Raw genomic sequence first — 13,770 nt, 5'->3', positions numbered from 1 at the left:
TGGGGTTCCTGGAAGCCCTTTTACCTCCGGGCTACACTCCCAGACCTATTTTTACATTTTTTATTTGGAAACAGGGTCTCCTAAGCCAGCACACGCGACTGGCTTCGAACCTGTGCGATCCTCCTGTCTCTGCCTCCCAAGCGCAGGGATTACAAGCGTGCGCCACCACGCCTGGCTATATTTTTTTAGTTTTTAAAGTGTTTAAACCTTTCCTCAAATAAACAGTCCCTAAATTTAATCCTCAAATTTTAGCATTAGAAAATAAATCAGAAATAAAAAATTCTGTTAGTTCAGTCTGTGCAGTTCTGGATTTACATAATTGAACACTGAGATCTAAATGTAGAGGGTTTCCCTTGTCTTCTTTTAAATTGTGTCGTGGTTTTATGTATTATCAAGATAATCCTCAATATTTTTCGTCATTGTGCGTATTGCCTCAAAATATTGAAAACTAAACCTTTTATAAAAATTTGCCTTTAGAAAAGAGAAGAAAGTAATACAGAGCCTAGCAGTAGTTCAATGGTAATATCAAGGATAATATTAAAACTTGTAATCAACTTTCATTGGTTTTGTATAATCACTTTGTCCTATACACAAAGATACCAAAAGATAATTTCATAATTTGCAAAATCAACATATATAGTAAATGGAAGTTAGAGTATACTTTGAAGGGAATGAGGGAAAATTTGGTATTCACCATTTTGGTGAATCCATATCACATTTCAGGGAACAAATTGTCTTTCACATGTTTTCATAGGAGTCTCCTAAATAAGTCAGCCTAGGATCTGTTTCTGAGGTTCAGATTCATTGGTATTAAGCTTTAGTTTTGTCTCCTTTTCGATGGGGAGGGAATGGGACGGGGATTGGGTAAGGGCTAACTGAGTGATGTGTGCATGTATGCCTACACCATCTTGTACCCCATCAAGATGTATGACTACAATACACCAAGCTGGCAAAACTGGTTAACCATATGCAGAAAAATGGAAATAAATTCCACTATCTCACTCTGCACAAGAGTCAATTCAAGATGGATCAAAGACTTGAAAATTAGACCAGAGACCTTGAGAATCTTTGAGGAAAGAGGCTATAGGTCCAACACTGCAACACATAGGCAAAGATAAAAACTTTCTCAACAAGATCCCAAAGGCACAAGAAACTAAAGGTGAATCAATATTTGGGATTGAATTAAACTGAAGAGCTTCTGTACAGCAAAGCACACTATCAAGAACCTCAAATGAGAACCAACAGAATGGAAGAAGATTTTAGCCTACTATTCTTCTGATAGAGGACTAATATCTAGAATAAACAGAGAACTCAAGAAACTTAGCACTAAGAAAACAAATAACCCAATCAAAAATGGGCAAGTGAATTAAATAGATATATCACGAAGGAAGAAATTCAAATGGCCAATAAATGGATGAAAAAATAGAGATGCAAATCAAAACTATTCTGAGATTTCATCTAACTCCAACTAAAATGGCAATCATTCAAAACACAAACAATAACAAAAGTTGCTGAGGATGTGGAGAAGTGGGAACTCTAAAACATTGTTGGTGGGATTGCAAATTAGTGCAACTACTTTGAAAAAACAGTATGGAGGATCCTTAGAAGAATGAGAACGAACTTACCATATGATCCAGCAATACCAATTCGGTGGTATCTACCCAAAAGAAAGGAAACCAAACTACTAAACTAATGCATGCAGATCTATGTTCATATCTACACAATTCACCATTGCCAAACTATTGAACCAGCCAAGATGTCCATCAACAGATGAATGGATTACAAAACTGTGGGATATGTACACAATAAAATCTTACTCAGCCATAAAGAAAAACACAATTACATAATTTACAGGGAAATGGATGAAACTGTAGGACATTATGGTAAGTGACATTAGTCAGAAAAAATAAGAAATTGGATGCTCTCCCTAATATGTGAAAGTTAGGGAAAAATAAGTTATAGGAGAAACTCTAGATGAAGAAGGAGATTTTATAGATGAGCAAATAAGGTGACCTAACAGAGAAGATGGGAGAGAGGAAGAGAGAAATTCTTTAATGCACATGATGTACTTTAACAAACATATCAATCACTATGCCAAGTATGAGAAGGAGGAAGGGGGAGAGAATGGGCAGGAATTGAGTAAGGGATAATTGAATGATATGTGCATATATGTCTCCACCATTTTGTATACCATTAAGATGTATGACTACAATGCACCAATAAAAAATTTAAAAATTTTTAAAAATTTAAAAAATTTAAAAAAGATGAGGCTAATCACCCAATACTAGTTTTCTATTATATCATCCACCTGCTCCAAAGCTTCTTATCAATATCTAACATGAAAAGAAGTTGATAGGCAAATGTATGCAGAAGGTTGTGTGAAGATTTCAGACAAAAAAAGAGAGAGATACTCTATAATTAATCTGTGTAAATAGGCCAATTAGAAAGGCCAACCTTATCTGGATGTGGTGGCACATGTTTGTAATCCCAGCATTTGGAGGCTGAGACAGGAGGATTGTGGTTCACAGGCAGCCTTAGCTATTTAATGATGTCCTTTGCAACTCAGACCCTGTTTCAAAGTAAAGAGTAAAAATTAGGGCTGGGGATATAGCTTGGAGGTAGAGTGCCTCTAGGTTGCACCTCCAGTACTGCCAAAAAAGGGGGGGGGGCAACCTTAACAATGAAGGACATTGTGTTGGTCTGCCATAAACCCTCTTTCTGTTTTTTCATCCTATGTTGCTCAAGTCATATGTGATTGCTAATTTAGTTTCCTGGTGACCCTGTGTAACTGCAGCACAAGCATGTTGTTCTTATAAAGATAGATGTACTGATTCTTAACTCTTGCATAAGGCATTTTTCTCATTAATAATTAAAAGTAAAAGAAAATTATTTGTTGAGCATCCATATTGTCAGGTACTATGAAAGGTGCCTTATTTATATACTTTATGTATAAGTATCTCAATAATTCTACCATGTCTAATACCCATTACCATTCAACTGAGAAAGTCTTAACTGGTGGAAATGTTTTCAATTTTATAAATCAGAGAATATTTAATATTGGAATCAGAGACTGAGTTGTTCTATTGTTATAGCCCTTTAGTGAGATAATTGTAAAATTATAAATTAACTCTTTTCTAGCAATCATTTTTGATTCCTAGTTAAATCATTTTTGATTTCCTAAGAATCATTTTTGATTTCCTAGTTAAAATATCTCTAAGTTAATTCATTTAAGGGAATTTGGGGTTGTATTTACTGGCTATATTTGTGAACCTGTAAGATGCACTACAACTATTTTAAAATGATATTTGTCTTTGTGTCAAATGACCTCAGGTTATCATGCATCTCATAGAAAGAAATGGGATGTGATAAGTTACACATAAAAAATATGAGTGTGAGACTTCACTGCAAAAAAAAAAGTACAAGTGATTTTATCATTTCTCACGTAGGATTCCAAGCCTGCTGGTGTCACAAAAAGCCACTGCAATAAAGCCACTGCCACCTGGAGGCTCAGAAACAGCAACATTATTTAATACAGTAAGTTCATAGAGTTCACTAATTAAAGTGACTTTGTACAAAAAAGAGCTGCAAATCAGATGGGGCTAAAGAATAAACAGAGATATTGTGGAACTCACTAAAAACATTTTTATCTTGCCTGTTTTGATGGAAATGGACCTTCTGTACACCCAGCAGTTCTGAAAGAAAAGATTGTACTAAAGTTCTGAACTGTTTTCTACTTTTCTTTTTTCATACACATTTTCATTTTCTTTTCTATTCACATTTTTGTCACACACACATGTACACACACTCATACACATTGTATGTGTGTGTATATATATATATATATATATATATAGAGAGAGAGAGAGAGAGAGATTGTATTTATGTTAAAAATAATAAAAAGCTTCTTTCTTTAGCACTGGTTTGTGACAAATGTACTACCCTTTTGCTTTTGCCCCATTTATAAATTTAATTTTATTTTTGTGGTATTGGGAATTGAACCCAGGGGCATTCTATCTCCAAACTACATCCCCAAGCCTATGTAGTGTGTGTGTTTGTGTGTGTGTGTGTGTGTGTGTGTGTGTGTGTGGTGTGTTTCTCAAAAATTTATTCGTTGGAAATAGGGTATTACTAAATTGCTAACAGCCTGTGATCCATCTGTCTCAGCCTCCCGAGTACTTGGATTAGGCACATTCCACCACACCTGACCATTTTTACTCCTTTTTAATCCAAACTTCTTGAAAGTACACCTCAAGTCTGACATGAGCTTCCCATTACCTGGCTCTCATGAAAATCTCCAATGACCTGGAAACGTCATATTTGAACCTTCAAACATTTTCCTCTATTCCAATCTTCTACTTCCTTAACTTGATAAACACTCCCACCTTTTATTTTTCTTCCACTCAGGCTGCTAAACTCAATCTTCTCTCCTTCTCTATGCATACATTGATGTCTACAAAGATATGTATTTTTTCTTCCTCTTTTTTCATTATACATGTTCTAAAAGCAACAGTTCCACAATTTTATTTTAATTTTAAAATTAAAATATGGTTAATTTGGGAAATAAACATACTACAAAACCAAACAAAACTGAGGAATGTCTTACTGCCTAACTGTCCTGTGGTACAATTTTCTAGCATTTACATAGGGAAGGAGATATGGCTATATTGTGTTCATCATTTGTTCTTTGCTTTCAGACCCTTTACTCTTTGGTTTGGTTTGTACTGTGGACGGTTGAGCCTGAAAAACATACAACTCAGGTTCTTTAACCCACAGAAAAGTAAAGATAAAAACTTTGAAGATCAGAAAAAAGGAAAAGAACATGATATGCAAAAATAGGTAGATACAATATGTTCTGCTCCTTCTTGAGTTTCTTTATGATACAATTGTCCCAGTGTACTTGCAGGCGATTGCTCTATGTTCCATCCTGTCTCCCACAAATACCCAAATCAGCAAATCATCAAGTCTGTTACATAAAATTGCATAGTATACACATAACCTATGCCATTTTTCTCTGCACATTTAAAACCATCTCTAGGTTACTTGTAATACTTTATGCAAGTAAATTATATGTAAATATCTGTTAACTGTACTGTTTAGGAAATGACGACAAGAAGAAAAGTCTGTATGTTCAGTACAAATGTAATTTTTTAAAATGTATTTTTGAAGTCAATCAATAATACAAACACAAGAAAGAGGTGGATGGGAAGGGAATGGGGTGAGAATTGGGAAAGGGCTAAATAAGTGATGTGTCTATGTATGCTTCTACCATCTCGTACCCCATTAGGATGCATGACTACAATGCACCAATAAAAATGTAAAAAAATGTATTTTTGATTCCATGGCTGGTTGACTACCCAGATGCAGAAACAACATGGAGGTTCAACTTTACCATAAAATTAAGTAGGTAAAACAATAAGGTCAAATTCAACTTCATCTCGGAAAGTTTTACTGGAGAGTAATTAGATATTTTATGTAAATCAAGTACCTCTATAAGATATACTAAAAATAAGCATGCACTAATAACATATCATCATAATATATTAAGCAGAGATGCTCATATGGTAGTTCATTAAGAAACTGAAAAATTTCCAGACTGTATCAAATCAGTTCTTTGATGTCACTGGAATCAAACTAGAAACCACTCACATAAAGATAACTAGAAAAACAATGTACAATTATTATTGTTATTAAATTAAGCAAAATATTTCTTCTTCTTCTTCTTCTTCTTCTTCTTCTTCTTCTTCTTCTTCTTCTTCTTCTTCTTCTTCTTCTTCTTCTTCTTCTTCTGCTTTTTTTTTTTGGTGGTACTGGGGTTCCTGGAAACCCTTCTACCTCCAGGCTACACTCCCAGACCTATTTTATATATTTTTATTTAGAAACAGGGTCTCTTAAGCTAGGGAGGCTGGCTTCAAACCTGAGTGATCCTCCTGTCTCTGCCTCCCAAGCCCAGGGATTACAAGCATGCACCACCATGCCAGGCAACATATTTCTAAAACAAAAACACTGGTCAGAAAAAAATCTAAGAATAAATTAGATAATATTTAGAAATTAATGCTAATAAGCATATGATATCTAAACCTATAATTTAATGAAATTAAATCATTGCTGGAGCAAATTCAGAGCTTCCACGTTAGAGAGTCAATGCTCTGAATTTCTATCAAAGGAGTTTAGTATGAATTAACAAAGATGAGAAGAAATAAAGTTAGGATTAGAAATAGATACTAAAATGTATTTATAATAGAGAAAACAGCCAAACCAAATGCTAATTCTTGGGCTAGATTAATAAAGCAAAACAAATGGGCAACTCATTTAGACAAGAAGTGAAAGAAGGCACAAACCATTAAGAATATAGGCAATAAGATTATAAATTTAATGTAAAACAGTGAGAATATTAAACACTAATTCACAATAAATTATAAAATTTCAATGAAATGGACAACTTTTTTAAACAATGCAACATTATCTAGAATGAACTGTTTTCCAAAATGACTTAAAATTTTGTATATTTTATTTAGTACTAATGATTAAGCCCAGGGCTATTACAGTTCCTAACTATACCCTAAGGTATTATTTGAAGATTTTTTAATTGGGTCTTGCTAAATTGTGCCTGGACTTGAGCTGCAGTCATTCTATCTCAGCCTCCCAATGACTTGGATTATAGGCATGTGTCACCTTAGCTGACTGAATACATCGTTTGTTGTTTATGTTAATGCTCAATTTTCAACAGGGTTGGTTTTTTTTTCTCATCTCTGAGTTTTAAGACTTCTTTGATTTTTGTTAAGTCTTTTGTCAAATGCGCCTTTTGCAAATAGTTCCTTCCAGTCTGTGACTTGTCTTCTTTTGGCAGTGTCCTTCCAGAAGTTTTTAATTTTAATAAAGTGTAGCTTATCAACTCTTCTCTATGTTTGTTTGTTGGTACTGGGAATTGAACCTCTGAGTTACACCCAAGTCCTTTTTAATTTTTATTTTGAAGCATGGTTTCACTAAGTTGTTGAGGCTCTTTTTGAATCTGTGATCTTTCTGTCTCAGCCCCCCAAGTACCAGGATTAGGGGCAGGTGCTCCCAAGCCTAGCTCTCTTTCATGGATTATGCCTTTAAAAATCCATCTCCATGCTGAAGTTCATATAGGATTTCTCCTGTTATCTTCTAGGAGCTTTAGAGTTTTGAATTAAGTTTGGTGAAGAGTTGGAAGGTTTATGTCTAGGTGGATTGAGTTATTATTATTATTATTATTATTATTATTAATTTGCTTGTTGTTCATCATTTGTTGAAAATACTCTTTACTACCTTCTGTTTCCTTTGTTCCTTTGTAAAAGCGTATCAGCTGGCTAAACTTCTATGGGACTATTTCTGGGCTCTCTATTTTGTTACACTGATCTATTTGCTTATTTTTCACCAATAACATATTCTCCTGATTATAGCCTCATAATTCCTGATGTTGGATAGTGTTAATCTTCTAAGTTTGTTATTTTTTAATATTGATATTGTGCTGGCTATTTTAGATATTTTACCTTTCCATATAACCTTTGGAATGAGTTTATTTCTATCAATGAAATAACATGCTAGGATTTTGATTGGGATTGCACTGGATCTATAGATCATGTTTAGAACTGAAGTCTTGACAATATAAAGTCTTCCTATGTATAAACAAAAAATATCTCTCCATTAGTTTAGTTCTTTGATTTCTTTAATCAGAGTTTTAAGGTTTCTCTCATATAGATTTATACCAAAGTAGGTTTTTGGTGCATATGTAATAGTATTTATTGTGTTTTTAATTAAAATTCTACTTGATCCTTACTGATACACAGAAAAGTGATTGACTTTTGCATATTAACCTTACATCCTGCAATATTGCTAAAAGTATTTATTCACTCTAGGTGTGTATTTATTGATTTGCTTGCATTTTCTGTAGAAAAAAATGTCTATTTAAGTTTTTCCCATTTTTAAACTGGATTGTCTTTTTTATTTTTAAGTTGCATTTTTGTGTATTCTTGGTAATAGTCTAATTAGCCAAATGATTTGAGGAAGATTTTTTTCCATTCTCTGGGGTGATTTTTTTCACTTTCTTGATAGTGTCCAGGAAGGCACACAGTTTTTAATTTTCAAGAGGTACAATTTATCTATACTTTTTCTTCTGCATTTTTACATTGTTGTCATATTACCTAGGATGTATTTGCCTGCTCCAAACTCATGAAGCTTTACTTCTGTATTTTGGCACCTTTTAGATAAATCCCTCATTACTTTGTGTCTGAGAAGTTTTCTTTTTTATTTTGCTCTTTTTTTATTTATTTATGTGCTTTTATTGATGCATTATAGTCTCAAATCATAATGTAAATCATGTTGACAATGACATACATGCACACAGCACTTGGTGCCCTCCCCGTGCCTCCCCTCTGCCTCCCCTCTTCCTCCCTCCCAATACAGATTATGGAGATTGACAGGTATACACGTGTATACACATAATCGATAGTAGTATTTTCATTAGTAAACCTCAGTCTTCTTCCTTCCCTACCCATAGAGCTCCTCCCTTGCTCCATTGAGTTTTCTCCTCCATTATCTGGAGTCCCTCTTGTATTCCAGTTATTTCCACTCCTTCACATATTAGAAAAATCCTAGGACCCTTCACATTTTGTGATTGGCTAATCTCACTTAACATAATGTTTTCCAGGTTCTTCCATCTTCTTGAAAATGAAATAATTTGTTATCTGTTGTGAGTAGAATTCCATTGTAAGTATTTCCCATAATTTTGTAACCCATTCATCTTTTGATGGACGTCTGATTTGGTTTCATACTTTGGCTATTGTGAATTGTGCTGCTATGTACACGGGTATGCATATATTACTGTAGTTCTCTAGTTTCAACCTTTTTGGAAAGATACTCAGGAGTGATATAGCCAGACCATATGGTGCATTTATTCCTAGTTTAGAAGGAATCTGCACACTGGTCTCCATAGCAGCTGAACCAGTTTTCAATCCCAATGTGTAGAAGAGTTCCTATTTCTCCACTCCTTGACAATATTTATTGTTATTTGACTTCTGGATGCTTGCCATTCTAATTGGGGTTGGATGGAATCTCAGTGTAATTTTGATTTGCATCTCCCTTATTGCTAATGATGTTGAACATTTTTCATGTATCTATTTGCCATTTGTTTCTCTTCTTTGGTGAAGAGTATGAGACTCCTTTCCTATCTCATCCTCTCTGGTGAGCTACTTCAAAGGACTATTCATATACATGATGCACTTAAATAAACATATCAAAGTCAATCACTAAGCCAAGCATGAGAAGGAGAGAGGGAGAGGGAATGGGGTGAGAACTGGGTAAGGGCTAATTGGGTGATGTGTGCATGTATGTCTCCACCATCTTGTACTTCATTAAGATGTATGACCACAATGTATCAATAAATTTTTTTTTAAAAAAAGGACTATTCCTAGGATGAAAGACTTTATTTATTTTTGCCATTTCTCTGCTTAAATTCCTTTTATGAAAACCAGTATATTTTATGATAAAGTAAAACTCAGGCCAGAATATAAAAACCTTCTTCAGTTAGGTTTCGGTCTTTCTTCTAAGTTCCTGAAGACGGCCATAATATTTTTCTTTTTTTTTTGTTGTTTCATATTTGCTGTTTTTCTGTAATACCTTTCCAATTTCATATACGTAGATAACCCAACATGTGGAAAAGCTGTCTTCTTTTCCAACCAGTTTTCATGTCTCTCTAGAGTGATCTGGACACTGCTCTTCTATTATCTTCCTTGTTTATTAAATTATTGCAAAATCTTTCATTATTGCAATATGTATCTGGATCTTCTACTGGCCTGATATCTTGTGGTTTTTAACATTTCTTTTGCAAGGGATATTAGCTTGCTTATAGTTGCTGCTCAGTAGGGATAAGGAGAATTAATTTGAGGTAATCAATAGTTTAATTATTATTTATGTATACATCACATATTCTTTCAGTAGATATTATTTAAATAACACATATATGATATGAGGTATTTTGTGTATATAAATATGAAAATGGATATATTGTTCTTATTAAACTTAAGGAACACAGTTGGGTAACAGAATATTGAACATAACACATGTTTCTTTAAGGTCAGCTCTTTATGATAAATGTATAAGTGAAAATGAGGTAGAATTCCTGAAAGATGTACAAACCCACATCCTGAGACTTCTGGAGAGGAGAAAACACTTTTAGGTTGCAGAGGAATGCTCATGATAGAGGATGTAGGATTTGACTTCTGGTTGAACAACAGGGTAAAGTACACATACATGGTAATGGAGGGAAACATTAGCTGAGTCAGAACAAATGAGCTGAGCACAGGCAAACAGATTAAAAAAAAAAAAAAAACGGACTTCCGGGAAGATGGCGACCGAGAAAAGCGGGGCTTAAGAGCCCCACTAACAACAAATCTCCATTACCACAAAATCAGCGCCTTTCATAGCCAGAAAACACCATCACCAGTGAAACAAAAAATCACCAGGCTCCAGAGAGAAAGCGGACTGAGAACAGAGCCACAGAGGAGATCCTCACGCCCGAGGACGCAGCAGACGCGGCAGCAGCACCATACTGCCAGCGGCACCTGCGAATTCACGGGACGGCTACAGCAAGCCGAGGTGAGCCACTGCGGAACAGCCAGGTGGGATTTCTCCAAGCAGAGAGCGTCTAAAGCTCCCAGTGGCTGAGCTCAGCACACGCTGCAGGGATTCAGAGTCGAAATCAAAACCAAGAAGAAAACGCCAGCCCCATAGCCGAGGGTGTAGCAGCGGCGCCAAATTGCCACCGGCGGCAGCAGCAGCAAATTCAGCGAGGCCAGTACAGCTACATCTGCGCACTCAAGAACAGTGAGTCAAATTGCGGGCCACAGAGGAGAAATCCCAGTACTGTACTCCCTGGGACTTGACCCAGTAGGGGAGGGGCGGTGGCAGAGATATCACACCATAGGAGAACGTGCAACCTGGCACCCCCCACAGTCTAAAGCAGCCTCTATCGACTCTCTGGGTTGGAGACTCTGTGATACAACCCAGTAAAGGAGTAGTGGGGTCTGAGATACTACTGACTCGAGATCCAGAACACCTTAAGTGAAGTCATAGTGACCCGAGGGAAGAACCCAGAGAAGGCACAAACATCCGAAATCATGGGAAAGAGGAATAATACTGGAGCAATGAATGCACACAACCCCACAACATCAGAACCCGATAAAACTGAAAATCAGAGATTTCTAGAAGATCAAATCAGGAAAATAACTGTAGAAATAATAGAGGTGCTTCGAAAAGAACTCAGAGAGAGCCAAAAAGACATAAAGGATGCAATTAATGAAGTAAAGGCCTCAATTCAAAGCACAAACAACCGATTAGAACACATTGAGAACAGAATCTCACTCTTAGAAGATGAGCAATCCAAAAATGAACGCATAGTTTCTAATCTAGAAAAAAATATCCGGCAGCAGGAATCTGATATTGAAGAAATATGGGCCCATTTTAAGAGAGCTAACCTAAGAATAACTGGAATAGAGGAGGGAAAAGAAAGTGAAACCAAAGGGATCAACAATCTCTTCAAGGAAGTAATAGCAGAAAATTTTCCAGACATCGAGCAAGAGGCTGATACGCAGGTCCAGGAAACGTATAGAACTCCCTTTAGACAGGATCGGAGAAGAGGATCCCCATGCCACATAATTGTCAAAATGACCAATGTGGAAGCCAAGCAGCGAATCTTAAAGGCAACAAAAGCAAAGGGCCAAGTGACATTCAGAGGCAAACCAATTAGAATCACTCCAGACTTCCCAAACCAATTTATGAGAGCCAGAAGGGCTTGGAGTAACATATTCCAAACTCTGAAAGAAAACAACTTCCAGCCAAAAATTTCCTACCCAGCAAAACTTTCTATCAAATTAGATGGAGAAATAAGAAGCTTCCATGACAAACAGAAACTGAAGGAATTTATGTCTTCAAAACCAGCGCTAGAGAAAATACTCAAAGAGATTAACTACAAAGAAGAAATAGGTAACACACACCAGAACTAGAGAAACAAGATTTTCCATCCAACAGACAACTAAGATTGGTTATCTGTGGAGATTCATTACTTATGTTAGTCTTTTACCTATCTCTAAAGGGTATTGTTTGCCTTTATTGTTGTTAATTTTTAGGATTTCTAGTTGGAATATTAATATACCTTCAGATATAGCATTTGGAAATATTTTATCCCATTCTATTAGTAACTGTTAACTCTGTTTACATTGTCTTTGGATATACAATATTTTTTTTTACTTTTTAGGGAGTTTGTATACGCTTCTGTTGCCTGTGCCATTGAAATCATATCCAAAAATCACTGCCAATTTCAATGTTGTGAGGTTTAATGACCCAGATTTTCTCCTAAAAGTTTATAGTCTTAAGATTTATATTTAGGTCTTTTATCTATTTTGAGTTAATATTTGTATATGGGATTAGGTAAGGGTCCAATTTTATTCTTTTCCATGTAATTATTATTTTTAACAATATTTAGTTAAAAGATTGATATTTCCACCACCAAATGTTCGTGGAAACCTTGTCAAAAATAACTTGACAATATAGGGAAGAATTTAGCTCTAGGCTTTTATTTAACTCCAATGGTTTATATATTTGCCTTTAGAATAGTACTACACTGTTTCAATTATTGTAGCTTTATATGGTTTGAAATCAGAAAATATATATCTTCTAGCTTTGTTCTTTTTCAAGATCGTTTTGGGTACCTAGAGTCCACATTCCATATTAGGATAGATTTTTTTCTGAAAAATAAATATATAAATATATGATAGTTTCACCTAAAAAATAGAAAAAAATATTCACTGGTAAGAAAGAAAGCAAAAAGAAATATTGAAATGTTATCTTTAAGTCATCAAAAGCTTGGTATCAGACAAATGAAACTGTTATGTGAGATTACCATTTTTAATTTTAGATAAATTGCCATAATACTAGATGTCAACTACTAAGCCAAGCATGGGAGGGAGGGATAGGGAGAGAATGGGGTGGGGATTGGGTGGGGGCTGACTGGGAAAAGTGTGCAAGTATGTCTACAAAAGTATGTATCCTACTATGATGTATGAATATAGTGCACCAATAAAAAAAAATAAAAAAAATAATGTAAAGACAAAAAAAAAAAAAACACACACACACAAATTTCAGAATAGAGCAAATGTAATGGTTTGGCCAAACAGAAGAGTAAGTAGGAACTCTGAGTAATGAAGCTCAAGACAATGAATGAAAAAGAAAAAATGTGAGGTATATATCACATTTGTATGAATATTATTCAGCCAGAAGAAGAAGGAAATCCTGACATTTGCAACAACATGGATGAACCTATTTCCTTCACCCAATGTAATTGGAAACCTTGTCAAAAATAACTTGACCATATATGGAAAAAATGTTGAGGGATTAGTAATACATTTCTGCTAATTTGAAGCATCTATGCAATCTAGTACATAATATCACATATACACATCATATAATAAATGGATATGTTTACATAAAAAAGAATGACTCCCAAGGCTGGGGATGTAGCTCGGTGGCAGAGAGTGTACAAGGTTTGATCCCCCAAATCACACACACACACACACACACACACACACACACACACACACACTATCTCATTCTCCCATTAGCTGATTTATACAAATTACATCTTCCTCAATATGGTCTCTTGTATTTGAATCAGTGTCTGAATTATAAAAACAGCGATTCTCAAAGTAAAAAAAAGAATATTATGCTATTTGATTACTCAGTCTCTCTTATGTGGAA

Source organism: Muscardinus avellanarius (genome assembly GCF_963383645.1).
Source record: "Muscardinus avellanarius genome assembly, chromosome: 17".
NCBI classification, from domain to species: Eukaryota; Metazoa; Chordata; class Mammalia; order Rodentia; family Gliridae; genus Muscardinus; species Muscardinus avellanarius.
The sequence above is the reverse complement of the archived record's forward strand: the minus strand, read 5'-3'. Positions refer to the sequence as shown.